Below are 14,728 nucleotides of genomic sequence, written 5' to 3'. Positions count from 1 at the left end.
GATGTTGAGTTCTGAGCTGAGTTTTATTGAGAGGAGTATCTTGATATCTGTCCTTACGTTCCTGCCATTTTACATACTCGTACATTCCACGTACTGACGTCATTCGACCTGCATCGTTTTATGATGCAGATACAGGTGTTAGAGATCCTCAACAGGCACATCGTTGAAGATCATTTCTTTTCAGCTATTTGGTGAGTCCTTCTTGTATTCGAAGGAACTCCTTATCCTTTTATTATTGTTGAGTGTGATGTTTCTTTTGAGGTAGCCATGGACATGTCATTGGCACCATCTAAGAGTATTAGAGGCTTCATAGACAGAGTCTGATGATGTAATCGGAGTAGTTCTCCTTAGAAACTACTTCTTCTAATAATTATCTATTTTTCCTTTGATTATGACAAGTCCACATTAGTATTCTTAAGTCTTCCGCTGATGAATAAATAAGAAATGAGACCAAGTGGTTCTCTCAGAAGTCAGAAATGATTTCTGAGTGCCGGCCACGCCTAGGGTACCCTCTCGGGGCGTGACAGTCTATTTCTCACATTTTAAATCAGTTATGAGACATAATTCATAATCTTGTTATTACCAAAAAAAATATGTTTTCAATGTTTGATTTAAGTACAGATATCATATCTTATTCTGAGTTAATTTACTTGTATTTATTTTTATCAACAGTTAAAATTATTAAGAACAAAAAATTCGATCAACGAGGGTTCGGTCATCAGACGCAAAAGCTTTGTAGCTTTTATTAATTACATCTTAAAAATAAATTTGAGCATAAATTTTCTATTGCAAACAATAATTCAATCTACATTAATGGAACTGAAGAAAATCATAGAAGCACTATCATTTTGAGATAATTACTGCAACTTCAATTTTTAGCGCATATAAATATTGCGTCTAAAATGAGAATGAAGTGTGAGATTAGGCTAAAAGAAATAAGCCAGGGGGGTTTAAATTTAACATTGAGTGGGTTTAACTCTTAAATTAAATGATAGATATGATCATACATAATGTGTTACGTGATGTTTTAAAATTGAAAATAAATATTTATAATATTAGTTTGAAGGTTATTCTTGAGGGGAAAAACTAGGATGTGGTATCTCTATATCAATAAATGGATAGAGGATATATGTGAGTTATTTTTCACTTATCAGGGGTAATTTTCCTTTTCATCAGATCAATAATACAAAAGATATCAAGAGTCCTTTTAGATTAGTTGATTGTAAATAGTTGATAAGTTGTAAGTGTTGAAACTGCTTTTATAAATAAGTAATTATGTGTTTGAATAGAAATATTAAAACTACAAATAATCAGTTGTTGTTTTGGTAAAGAAGTGTTGATAAGTTGTTATTTAATTTATTAAAATGACTAAGAATATCTTTGTAAAAAAAATAGCAACGATACAGAGTGGAGATAAAATTAAGAAAGTTTTGTTTTGGAAAAAGTATTTTGATAATTGAAAAAAATTAATGTTAAAAATGATATAAAACCAGAAGAAGAATATTGTAAAAAAAGATTGAGAGAAGAGAGATAATTATTGTTTCTTTTGATCCCAGTTTAACTAATCTTAATTTTTCTTCACAAAATTTTCTTCACGAAAATAATAGATATTTATAATACTACATAAAATAGATTTATAGAACTCTACCTTAGATATTTATTTAATAAATAATGTGCCTCGTTAAAATTTTATTGTAGAAAAATTTAGTGAAGGAAAAATAGTAAATATCTAATAATAATCATTTGAAGGTTGCATTAAAAAACTTACAAGAAAACCTCTAAACCTAGCAAGAAAAATTATGTGGGACAAAATCTTTGAAGAAAAAAAATAGCACATCACATATTAACTTTTCCTAATGAGAATATCAAATATTTAGAAATTTGAATCTTCACATCCGAATTGTGTGCATCATTTTCTCAAAAATTGCAGTTGCTAGAAATTTGGTGAATAAATGAATTATATTATCTTTCAAATGAATCTATTGTACATTAGAGAAAAAAAATATATTGTACATTAATATTATCATTCATTTATAAATTGTTTGTAAACTATTATAATTCTGATGAAATGTGTTCTGCTTAATCTCATTTTTTAAATCTTTTTCTTTAGTTTGATTATGTATGCTAATTATATTTATGTAAAATTGTTGATATTTTACCACATTTTAAATCACATTTTTTGAATGTAATATATCATTGACCTCAATCATTTACATTTTTGGCTTTCTTCATGATAAATATTATCTCACCATAATTTGATGAAGTAGCCACGATAAGCTGTTTTGTAGATCTTTAAGATATGATAGTATATCTATATATAAATTTATAGCCTATCTGAGATTAAGATTTATGTGGATCATATAAATATCATACATCATCATAGTCAACAAAATTGGAACAATAATTATTAAAAGAAAATAAGCTCGTATCAGTATACACAACCCTTAAATATCACAATATGTGTTTGATTATGATCTAGTGTCTTCTTGTAGGAGAAGAGTTATGTCATCTTAGAACATTAATTAAAATGACAAACCCTGTAATACTATTAACAAGATACATTAATGCATCAATCACATGAAGATATGACAATTCATGATCAAGAATTTTTTTATTCTTTTCTTGAGGTCGAAACAAACTTTTATTCACATCAAGCTAAATAGAACAATCATATATAGGAGTACTTAATGTGTTGCTTTATTTATGTAAAATTATTTTAACATCTTTTCTATAAAAGCAAATTGTGGACAAAGATATTGTTTGTCAAGTATTCAATTTACAAATTAAGATATAGTTTTATTTTCTCAAAATCTTTATCTCAAATTCATTTCTTAAATAATCAATTGTCTTTGAAGCTCTTTAAGAGTTCTAATTATATCGTTAACATAAATATTCAATATTATTTTCTTTATAAAATATATAGATTTATGACATCATTTATATAACCTCCCTTTAATAAATGTACACTAAATTGCTTATATCATATGTGTTCTTATTGCTTCAAATCATACAGTGATCTTGCATTCTAATTGAATATATATCTCTAGATTTTAAATTATATGCTTCGAATATCTTAAATTCCTTAGAATTTTTTTTATGTATATCTCATTATTAAATTAGACATAACACTAAGTTATAACTATGTTGATGAAATTTATCTCAAGTCTATCATGAACGACAAAAGTAATTAGATAATTATAACGATCTATTCCCATCATTATGGATAACCCAATGAGGGAGGAGTTTGAGTCAGGAAACTTCTGAGTAATAACTTGAAAATTGAGCTCAGGCTAGACTTGGATAAAATTAAAGTTAGGTGAGATTTAGGGTAATTCGGTAATGGATTTGGGTTGAATTGTGAGTTTTATTTGAGTTGATAGCCAAGACATTAAGGAGCATGTACAACCTCACAGAATTGAATTCAGGCGAGTAGAACTCTCTTAATTGATCTTGGCATGAAAAAGTTATTTTGGAACATCAAGGATTGAGGGTGTTACAAAATTGTAACATTCCTCAAAACGCTCATAAGTGCCTTAAGAATGCCTCGAAAATAAACCGCTTGCGTAATGCATTATCCTTAGTCTTTTGGGCAAATTCGAGTCTGGAGTGCCTATCAGGGGGATCAAACCCTACGGAAAAATAGTCTCGGTGGATTTTTAGGACTCGTGTATCGAAAGATAAATTTTGTCAAAAATCTCACAAAACAGTGAGGTGTGCGGCAGCTCCACGTCACCCACTTGTTCCTGTTTAGTGTAATTTTTTTCGAGTCAAAATCTGGCCAAAATCTCATTCGCTAAAAATTGGCCTATCCAGAAGAAGCTCCACGTCGCAGACTTGGAAAAAATTTTCTTCCGAATTTAGTATTTAAGTAAAGGCACTTTAGACTTTTCTGTAGTTATTAGTTAATGAACCTGGACGTTTTTATGGCCTAATTCTACTATATAAACTACCCTAAACCCTTAATTCGATTCATTCTTATACAATTCACCTACTCAAATATTTCTCTCTTTACAAGAGGCTCTCAAGGACTCTATTGAAGACTTCCACTACTATAAAAAGGTGAAAAAACTACGCAAAAAAGCAATGGACTGCGTCGTTTTTTTGTTCAAACTCGACGGAAAAGTGACGTTGTCACTTCCGTCACTTTTTTGCTCGACGCTTTTAACAGAGAGACAGATAGGGCCGTAAAAAGCAATGAACTGTGTCGCCCCTAATTTTTTTTAATTAAAAAATATACATGTAAAAAACGACGGACACTGTCTTTTTATTTTTTAAAAAAAATAATTATTTAATAAAAAGCAACGGACTATTAGTCTCTGTCCGTCGCTTTTGTTATATTGGCTTTTTATCTCCGTCCGTCGCTTTTATGGAAAAATATAGAAATAAAAATCCAAAAAAGCGATGGACTAAAGAGCCCTGTCCATCGCTTTTCTGCAACATTTTTGACAGCAGAATGCAGTTTCTACTGCCCACCTGCAATCAAAATTCAATTCACTTGTATGCAATCCAACCCATTCAAACACAAATAACAACAAACAAAATATACAAAATACATAATAACAAACATAATTAAACACTTAAAACGAATAAAATCATAATTTAGAACAATTTAAAGTGTTTCAAAGTTAACAAAAAATTTCAAAATATTCATAAACTAACATATGGAACCTTAAGTACTATTTGCTATATATTCATCACTATCGTCGGAATCATCCGGAGTGGACCCTCTTGAATAACGGGGCGAAGGCTGACGGGCGAGGTTGAGCACTTGTTCTTTAATTTTCTCAACTTGTTCATTCATACTTCTTTGATCTGCGACCCTTCTTTTCTCTAATTCTGTCAATGCACGTGTAAGTTCTACAATTTGCTGAGACATTGGAGCTATTTGAACCCCGTCAATGGCCTCGGCTTGAAGCGATGATCCAATACCTTCTAAACCTGATTGGAGTCTTCATACATTATTCCTAAATCCTATTCCATATATTAGTCCCTTGTGGCTGTCTCCAACCACTTTTTCTGTCCAAATTTGAGTGGACTATTCAGGTGTTAGTTGAACCGAATCTCCCATCTCATGTATGTGCCTGTCACGCCCCGAGAGGGTACCCTAGGCGTGGCCGGCACTCAGAAACCATCTCTGGCCTCCGAGAGAACCACTTGGTCTCATCACTCATTCGTTCATCAGCGGAAGACTTAAGTGAAAATAAGAATACTTATGTGGCCTCACCATCAATATCAAGGAAAGAAATAATCCTTAGAAGAAGTAATTTCAAAGGAGAACTACTCCAATTACATCATCAAACTCTGTCTATGAAGCCTCTAACACTATCAGATGGTGCCAATGACATGTCCATGGCTACCTCAAAATAAACATCAAACTCAACAAAAAAAGGATAAGGAGTTCCTCCGAATATAAGAAGGACTCACCAAATAGCTGAAAATAAATGATCTTCAACGATGCGCCTGTTGAGGATCTCTAACACCTGTATCTGCATCATAAAATGATGCAGGTTGAATGACGTCAGTACGTGGAATGTACGAGTATGTAAAATGGCAGGAAAGTAAGGATAGATATCAAGAAACTCCTCTCAGGAAGACTTGGCTCAGAACTCAACATCATCTCACCATCAATATGTAATGCAAGTTTAAAAATAATAATAATAATAATAATAATAATAATAATAATAATAGTAATAAGCAATGCTTACTCAGTTGGGAGTTTCTCTAACCGACAACCATCACTTATGAGCTAGCGATGATACAACGAAGTGATGTCGTTGCCACATCCATCCAATACCTTGCTAGGGTAAAGGACATCACCATCTTGGATCCACTCATCAAAGTCCTCTTTTTGGGACTTAAGAGGCATAGCCTCCATCCTACGCTGGCTACGTAGTTCTGGGGTTTGAGTCAATTAAACTCTTACCCAACTCGGTGCTCAATACTACTCCCAAAATATGTGCTCATATTAAACTCATCATCTAGTCTCATTGGACTTTAATTTAAATCATCAAACTCATCTCATTACCTCTTCATTAATCATTATACTTCAAAAACATCATTTACATCTCATCAATACATCTTGCTCAAAACATCATTTACTCAAATTCATTTAAACTCAACTCTTTTGCTCTTCCAAAACTCAATAAAATACATATATAATATTAATCCATATCATTCTTTTTATCAATAAAAATATTTTAAAAACCAACATCTTTACTCAAAACATGTGTAAAAATATTCATGAACATCAAATCAATCAGAATTCATGGGAAAGTAGCCATGAACAATAATTCCAATAATATGAGAGATAACAATAATAATAATATTAATGCATAAATATATCTAACTCAATAGAAGAAGAATTGATTCATTTAGAATTCAAGATTTGGATAAAACTCAACTATAACTCAATTATAATGAATTTAAATATTGGGCTCATGGATGAACTCAATCCGATGCTATGAAAGTCTTACATACCTTAAATCGAAAGCTTTACTCCGAATTGGAACACTCTTGGACCCCTAGCCTTTTCTTCTCGCCGGAGCATTTTGTGTACTACCCGAAGTATAAGAATCACCGGAGTAGTATTTTTATACTACTTAAACTAAAACTATATTTGAGAATGAGTAAAGAAGTATATAGAGAGAAGAGTTGCTTAAGAAAGCTTGATGAATAAAATGAGGAAATAAGGTGGGTATTTATAAGTGTGGAGGAGGGACCTAACAATAAATAAACATAATCATAAAGGATGATCTTGAAAATTCAATGGAGAATTTTGATGTCATGGATGATGTCAAATGATTTTAGATCTTTCCATGGTAGGTGAGATGAACTCTCTTTTAACGGAATACCCTTTTTCGGAGCTTTGTTTGAATATAATAAATTCCTTATTAGGATTCAGTGTGTTCATAAGAATTGTAGATATAGAAGTCTAGTTTCCGTTAGTTCAAGAATCATCCAATTTGGAGCATTCTACATCAAGATATGAATTTTATTCTACAAACACTCCATTCCATCACAACACTATATCTTGTAAAGATTAATTTATTTGATCTACTTAAACTCCGAATCTTAAGATATATGCTTCATTAAAGTTGTAGGTAATGATGTTGTGGTTACTTAGAAATTTGAATCATCTAATTTAAATTATTATATGAAAAGTTATGCCCAAAATATAGAGACATTATCATTTTTGTCGAGAATTGAAATACCGGCATACAACGTTTTAGGGGGTGTTACAGTGCCTCTCATAATCTTGCTTCATATTAGAAAATAAAATTTATAATCAATATATATATATATATATATATATATATATATATATATATATATTAAAAATAAAACTTAGAATCAAAATATATTATACATTATATCTTAAATAACTTACATAGGCTCGTTCGGCCCTTTCCTCCACCCACTCATTCGGATCCGACGCGTTAGTTTTTTTATTCACATGAGTCTTTTTTAAAGACTTCATGATGATAGGGAGTACGTCCCAATTCTTTTTTCTATAAATAAAAATACAATTAATGAAATAATATTTTGCTAAATAATTTATTTCAAAAAATGAATTTAAAATTTAGAAATCTTACCATCTCCCTCTGAATCGTACCAACACTCTTTGTACCTCCGGTGTACAACGAGCCACCCTTTAGGCTGGCCCTTGCCTTTTTTTCTTGGTTGGAAAAATCCTTGAATTCTTTGGTATCCCAATACCGACATAATTCTTCAAATATATGAGACAACATCCAACTCGAAGGTGCTCGATCATCATTAGCTTTCTTTAGCCAGCTAGACAGTCTGGCGCTCGCTTTTCTTTCAAAAGTGGTCGCAATGACAATATTGTACCTTGACTCCTAGGTACATAAAGTTTGCAAAAATGAATAACGTTAAATAATTAGTTAAGTAAAGTATAGTAAAAATATTAAACGTAACTTAAAAAATAGATTTAAACATATATATACCTTGAATTTATTAAACATCGCCAGACGGATACTATTTGGAATCTCCCGCCAAGAGTGATAGGGCTCAGTATATAGCCTCCTAAAACTCTCTTGAAGAACCCTTTCAGCCTCCTTCGAAGGATGCCACCTGCAATACACATAATAAACATTTAATTAGTTTTCTTCATTAATTTATTAATGTAGCAAAAATAAATAAATAAAATATTACACTTACGAGGATCTATCAGGCTCAATCATGACTCTTCCAAGTCTGTCCCTCTGCCTAGTAGCTAACTCAGGCACATCATGTACTGCCTATGGTCTAGCAGCAGAGAAAGGTGAAGCTGATATTGTAGGAGTGTCAGTCTCAACACTAGAATCTTTAAGTCTCAGAGTAGATATGTGAGGAGACGATTGATATCCGGGAGATGGAACTGTGGGTGATGGAGTAGAAGAAGATGATACTCTCGAGGGTCGAGTAATAACCTCTGTGGGTAGCTGGTAGGTATGATCATATGAAGTATATCTAACATGTGAAGAAGAAGAAGCGCCACGTGGTCGGCGGAACTGACTATGGTAAACTAAAGGATTCATAGTCCCAAAAGGCACAATATTAATATGTGCAGGACTAGCTCGATGGTGCTGCATCTCCGGCGCTGAAAAAATATGTCCTAGGATATCCTCGGGATCAACAGGTCTCCTAGACTTCTTTTTGCTTCTACCAGAATGACTAACCCCAAGATGATCCCGGGATCTATCACCATCACCAGATGGCATTTGCATGTAAAGTAACAATACAATATATAAAAAACATAAATTAAATAAATTTAGGGTTTGGAAAATAAATAACTTACATACTAGTTATAATCTACCACTGTATTCCTCCTCACTTATTTCATTTTCGTCATCTTTTCATTCCTCCTCCTCAGATGTTTCATATTCATTTCCATTCCATTCCTCCTCCTCAAATGATTCATATTCCTCGTTTACTTCTTCATCAACATTTGGCATTATAAGTTCATCATCGGAAATCTCTTCTAGTATGTGTTGAGGATGTTCTAGTGTGGTTTCCAACTCAACATTAACTTGTTGTTGACAAGTACAACATCATTTTAGTACGCCACATCTAATACATTCTCAATTTCAATTCTTCCCACAGGCTTTTTCTTAATAACAACCCATAAATTAGCCTTATCTTTACGCAATAGATATGGAGCATAATAGACTTGCTTAGCATTTTAGGAAATGATACAGGGACCATAACTTCTATATTGTCTGGTGTGCTTAACTTTAATTATATTATGTTGTTGGTCCACTCTTGTGCCTCTGTGTGATGGAACACTCCAATCTGATTTAATATTCATTAACCTAACTGCAACTGACAAAGCAGAATGTGGACTCCCTTCACATAGTGGACGACTAGCCTCTTCTAAATGTTGATAGAAGCGTCTTGCTTCTTCATTAGGAGTTTCATCAAAATATTGTTCGGGTTCCATCCCACTTTGAACCCTGAAAGCATCATTAACCATTTCATGAACTCTATCATGTTGAAATGTATAATGTTGAACTCTATCATGTTCAACCCAAATTTGACCATGTGGTGCAAGCATATTATATTCATCCACGGACAGCAGATTATAAAATATAGTATTCAATCCTTATATTTCTTCATGATCAACCCATACAAAATATCTATGCTTAAATCCATTACCATACAAATGAACCATAACTATATCTGGATTAAAAAATTTCAAGTCCTTACATTCACGACAAGGACACCTAATCAATCCATTTCGCTTAAAAACATCAAGTGTCATGGCATGATCAATAAAACTTCTTACACTGTCAATAAATTCAGGTTTCAAACCACCACTAACTTCATAATGCATGTTATACATCCACAAATGATGATCCATCTACAAAATTACATATATTCAAACTTAATTAATTAGTTCATAATGACTACAATTCATCGAGACTACAAATTCTAATTAATTCAATTTATAATTAATTAATTCATATAATTAAAGTTCAAGTTCAAGTTATGATTAATTCAATTTATAATTAATTAATTCATATAATAATTAAGTTCAAGTTATGATTAATTCAATTTATAATTAATTAATTCATATAATAATTAAGTTCAAGTTATGATTAATTCAAGTTATAATTAATTAATTCATATAATAATTAAGTTCAACTTATAATTAATTCAACTTATAATTATTAAGTTCAAATTCTATTTAATTCAAGTTTTAATTAATTAATTCATATAATAATTAAGTTCAAGTTATGATTAATTCAAGTTATAATTAATTAATTCATATAATAATTAAGTTCAACTTATAATTAATTCAACTTATAATTAAGTTCAAATTATATATAATTCAAGTTCTAATTAATTCAAGTCAGATGTTCTAAGTTAAATAAGAACAAAATTATAAGTTTCAAGTATATACAAATTAAAGTTCTAAAATAGGAGTATTCAAGTATCTAATTAAAGTTCAAGTTCATGAAAACATAAAGTTCTAATTAATTAGTTTTAAAGTCTAAAAGTTCAAAATTTATCCAAACTAAATAATTTATAAAGTTCCGAATTCCTAAAATTCAATATCTAAAGTTCAAGTTAATAACCACATGAACTTCTAAGTTCTAGTTACTTCTAAAGTTTAAAGAGTTCAAACATATACAAACCTAAAAAATTCAAAGTTCCACTTCCAAAATTCCTAAAGTTTAAATTCATGACTTTGAATATCGTCTAATTCTAATTAGCTTAATTAGTTCATAAGTATTACAATTCAACAAGATTTCTACAGTCAACAAAATTTCAAATTCAAAGTTCTAAAGTCAAGTTCTATATTATATTCAAGTATCCTAAAATTCAAGTATCTAAGCTCTAATTAATTCCAAAGTCTAAAGTTCACAATTTATACAAACCAAAAAAAATATTCTAAGTTCAAAAATTCTAAAGTCCAAGTTCATAACTTGAATATCTTCCAAACATCAAAAATCATTCAACCCAATGTTTTTCTAACTTGACTATCTTCCGAACATAAAAAATCCTAAATTCTAATTTATAATTACTTCATGTTCTAACCGTAATTTTATCTTCAAAAACACTTCAAGTCCAACTAACACAATACTCAATCCACAATCTAATTAAAAAAAATAACAATTCAAACTAAAGCCCTAAAATTTTCATTCACATTCTAACTTCAAGAACTAACCAGCTTAACATAACATTTGAACATTAACAACACTTTAATTCTAACTCCAAAACATATTCAATTCACAATTTAATTAAAAAAAAAAACTCCAACTCAAAGAAAATACCTAAACTCTAATTTCTAACATTCACCAATTCAAAATCACATATACAAATTAACTATGTTAATAACATACATTAATTAAATTAAATGAAATAAATTAACTAACAAATCAAAAAAATAATATTTTTTTCAAAATTAAAACCCTAAAACTAACCTTATTAATAATACAGAGAGAGAGGCTGACGGTGGGGAGTGGCGGAGGGTACAACAGTGACACGGGAGGGCGTGGTAGTAGCGTACATCAGCGAAGGGGTGGGGGTTGGAATTTTTAGAGAGAAGTAGGAGGGTTTAGAGAGAGAGAGCGCAGAAATAAGACTTTTATTCATGTTACTACTGTTTACACTTTCTTCTATTGTTAGGGTGAGCTAGAAGCTTGTCATAAGCCCCCGTCAAAAATTAGGCTAGAGGAATCTGTAGTCCAGTTGGACGTTTATAGAGCTGATCTCCCTTAGTCTCATTCCCTTGTAATGATTACTTCCACTTATCTTTATCATGTTCTTTACCTTATGTATGCGATGTATGCTAAGATGTCCTATGGTTGGGGTCCCTCGCATCTTGATCGGCGTATTATGACTAGGCCATAAGTCGGGTCGTGACAAAAATTAGGGCTTGGGACTCAATTTTAGAATTTTTGTCTCCCTAAAACCCATCGTGGTGAGATTATTTCTGCCATGATGGGGCTGCTATGGCAGGTCAAACACAGGTTTTATCGGATAACAGTCCCAAAAATGTCATTCTTTTTGCAATTTTACTTTTGGAGAGCAAGAGGCGACCTAAGGCTATCCTTTTCAGTTTTCTACCAATTCTTATGCTCAAAGTAAGTTAAATACTCCCCTAACTTGTATTTTGATTCTTAGAACCTAGAATCCATGATAATTATCCTAGGAGAGGATTCTTGGCTAGAATTTAATGGTGGAAAAAGCTCTAGTTGGGTTATAGGATCATGAACTTGGCCAAGAGTTGGTATTTTGATATAATTTGGTTAATTTAGGCTATGGTTCATTGATTTCTTGTGTTCTTTGTTTGTTTTAGACCAAGAACAAGCCAAGATACTCTGAAAAGGGAAAGCTCAAGTTCTTAAAGAGTATTCATGCTTGGTTTTGAGATAGGTGATGGTTTATTTTTCCGTATTTGTTATGTATGCCTATTAACTGCATTATTAATATTGCATGCATGTATGTGAATAGGGAAAGAGGGAATGAACCTAATGAAATAACTATTCGGGATCAATTGCATGTAATGAATCTATTACTTGATTGTGCAAGTATGTGAACTATTCATTATTGATTGTGATTGTGGATATTAGATAGGGTACCACACCGGTACATATCAGATTGGGTATGGATTGGGTACCACGCTGGTACATATTAAATCAATTAACATGTTGGTATATATTAAAATGGGTGTCACACCGACACACTAATTATTGAAATGGGTGTCATGCTGGCACACTAATAGTTTGGGTATGTGTTCCATAAGAGGACCATCTTAGACTGTTGCATTTATTATTGACATTGTGAAACTGTGTGCTGATCATGAACTGATAAAAGAATAATGCATTCTGTATATGTGTGGTTTACCATGTTGTGGTTACTTTTATATATTTCATTTACTAGAATGGCCACGTGAACCTACTAGTATGATGTTGTTATATGTACCGATACTGCACTTGCTTTTTCTTTATAGAGTTTAGAGCATCTTCAGGTGACTAGTGAAAAACCTCAGCTAGGAGATCATTGACTTATCGGATTCAAGGGTGAGCCAGTTCTTTCAGGATACCTCGGATCCATCTTAGCTCTTAGTCCATCCTTATGGACTTAGACTATTTCATTCAGACTTATTTTATGTTTATTGTTTCGGGTTGCATTCCCTTATCTTAGACTTGTCAATTAGTAATGTTGGTATGATGACTTTCAGGTTCTAAGAGTTAACTTTTTCATGTTTTGTTTGTTTGGTTAGTTTCCTGAGTATATGGGAGCTTAGGCTTAAAACTATTATTTAGACATGTTTTCACATCTTTAAAGGCTTGTCCTATTTTAGGATGTTTAGTTTGAGGTATAGTATAGGTTCTCCTACCGAAGGTTAGTGTAGATGTCACTCATGACCCGGTCTAGATCGTGACAAAGTTGGTATCAGAGCCCTAGGTTCATTGATTTCTTCATATAAAAATCAGTCTAGTAGAGTCTTATAGAATGGTACGAAGACGTCTGTATTTTTTTTTTGAGAGTCTACAAGACTTTAGGAAATCTCTCTATATTCTTCTCCCTACGTGTTATAACTTGATTCTAATTGATATATAGTGATCCAAATTGGTAACTAACCTTTTTCACTCTCTTATACACAGATGATTAACATACAGTACAATAGCATCAGGCTAGTAGCTCCAATCAATGAGCCAATAGTGAGACGACATGGTTGGGGTAGGGGTAGAGGAAAAGAATAAGGTAGAGATCGAAGAAGGACAACACTCACCAGGGTTGAAGCTCAAGCTGAGAATATTTTAAGGGAAGAGGTCTCTCCCACACCTTAGGCTGAGGTAGAGGATGATGTGGAGATTGAGATTGATGAGGATGTTGAACCAGAGGAGGATACACAAGCTGGGACTGCAATACTTCCCTCTTTGGATCGATATCTCAACATGTTTTGACTTTTCTGAGTGGATTGGATGGCTCTGGGGCCATTTCCATGGTGTCCGTTGCTCAAGCTCCAACCACTCACCCTGTTGCAGCTATGGTCCCTAAGATAGATGAAGCACTAGGCACTAATGCTTACTTCCGACCACTTCTGGGTTAGTAATAAATGGTACTAAGCATGAGATGCTGACCAAGTTTTTAAAGTTGAAGCCATCAGCATTCCATCATTCTGAGAATGAGGATGCCTATAAATTTATCCTGGACTGCTATGAAAGACTTCAAAAGTTGGGTATTGTACATCAGCATGGAGTTGAGTTTGTGTCTTTTTAGCTTCAAGGTGGGGCTAAGTAGTAATGGAGAGCCTTTGTGGAACTTTGATCACCTATTTTCCCTACACTCACTTGGATTCAGCTCCAAGCCTTATTTTTAGAGAAGTATGTATTCCGAAGTCTAACAGATCACAAGAAGGATGAGTTTATGGCCCTTAAGCAGGGTGACATGACTGTAGCTTCTTATGAGGCTAAGTTCCATGCCTTGTCCAGATATGCTACACAGTTAGTGACTATGGAGGAGGAGAGGATCTGTCTATTCATCAAAGGTTTGAATCTCGAACTGCAAGTTTTGTTTGTTCATATGACCTCTATAGGTAGAAGCTTTAATAATATGGCAGACTTTATGAAGAAAGTGGAAGGAGTTTGATGGTATGGGCAGGCCAAGGCTTTGGCTAAGAAGCCTAAGAATGTAGGTAATTTTAGTAGCTCCTACTCCAGAGGTTTTGGTAGGCCGAAGATTGCATCCCGGCCAATTCAGTCAGCTATGCCTG

This window comes from Solanum dulcamara, chromosome 11, assembly GCF_947179165.1.
Source record: "Solanum dulcamara chromosome 11, daSolDulc1.2, whole genome shotgun sequence".
In the NCBI taxonomy this organism is placed as follows: Eukaryota; Viridiplantae; Streptophyta; class Magnoliopsida; order Solanales; family Solanaceae; genus Solanum; species Solanum dulcamara.
This window is presented reverse-complemented; position numbering follows the sequence as displayed.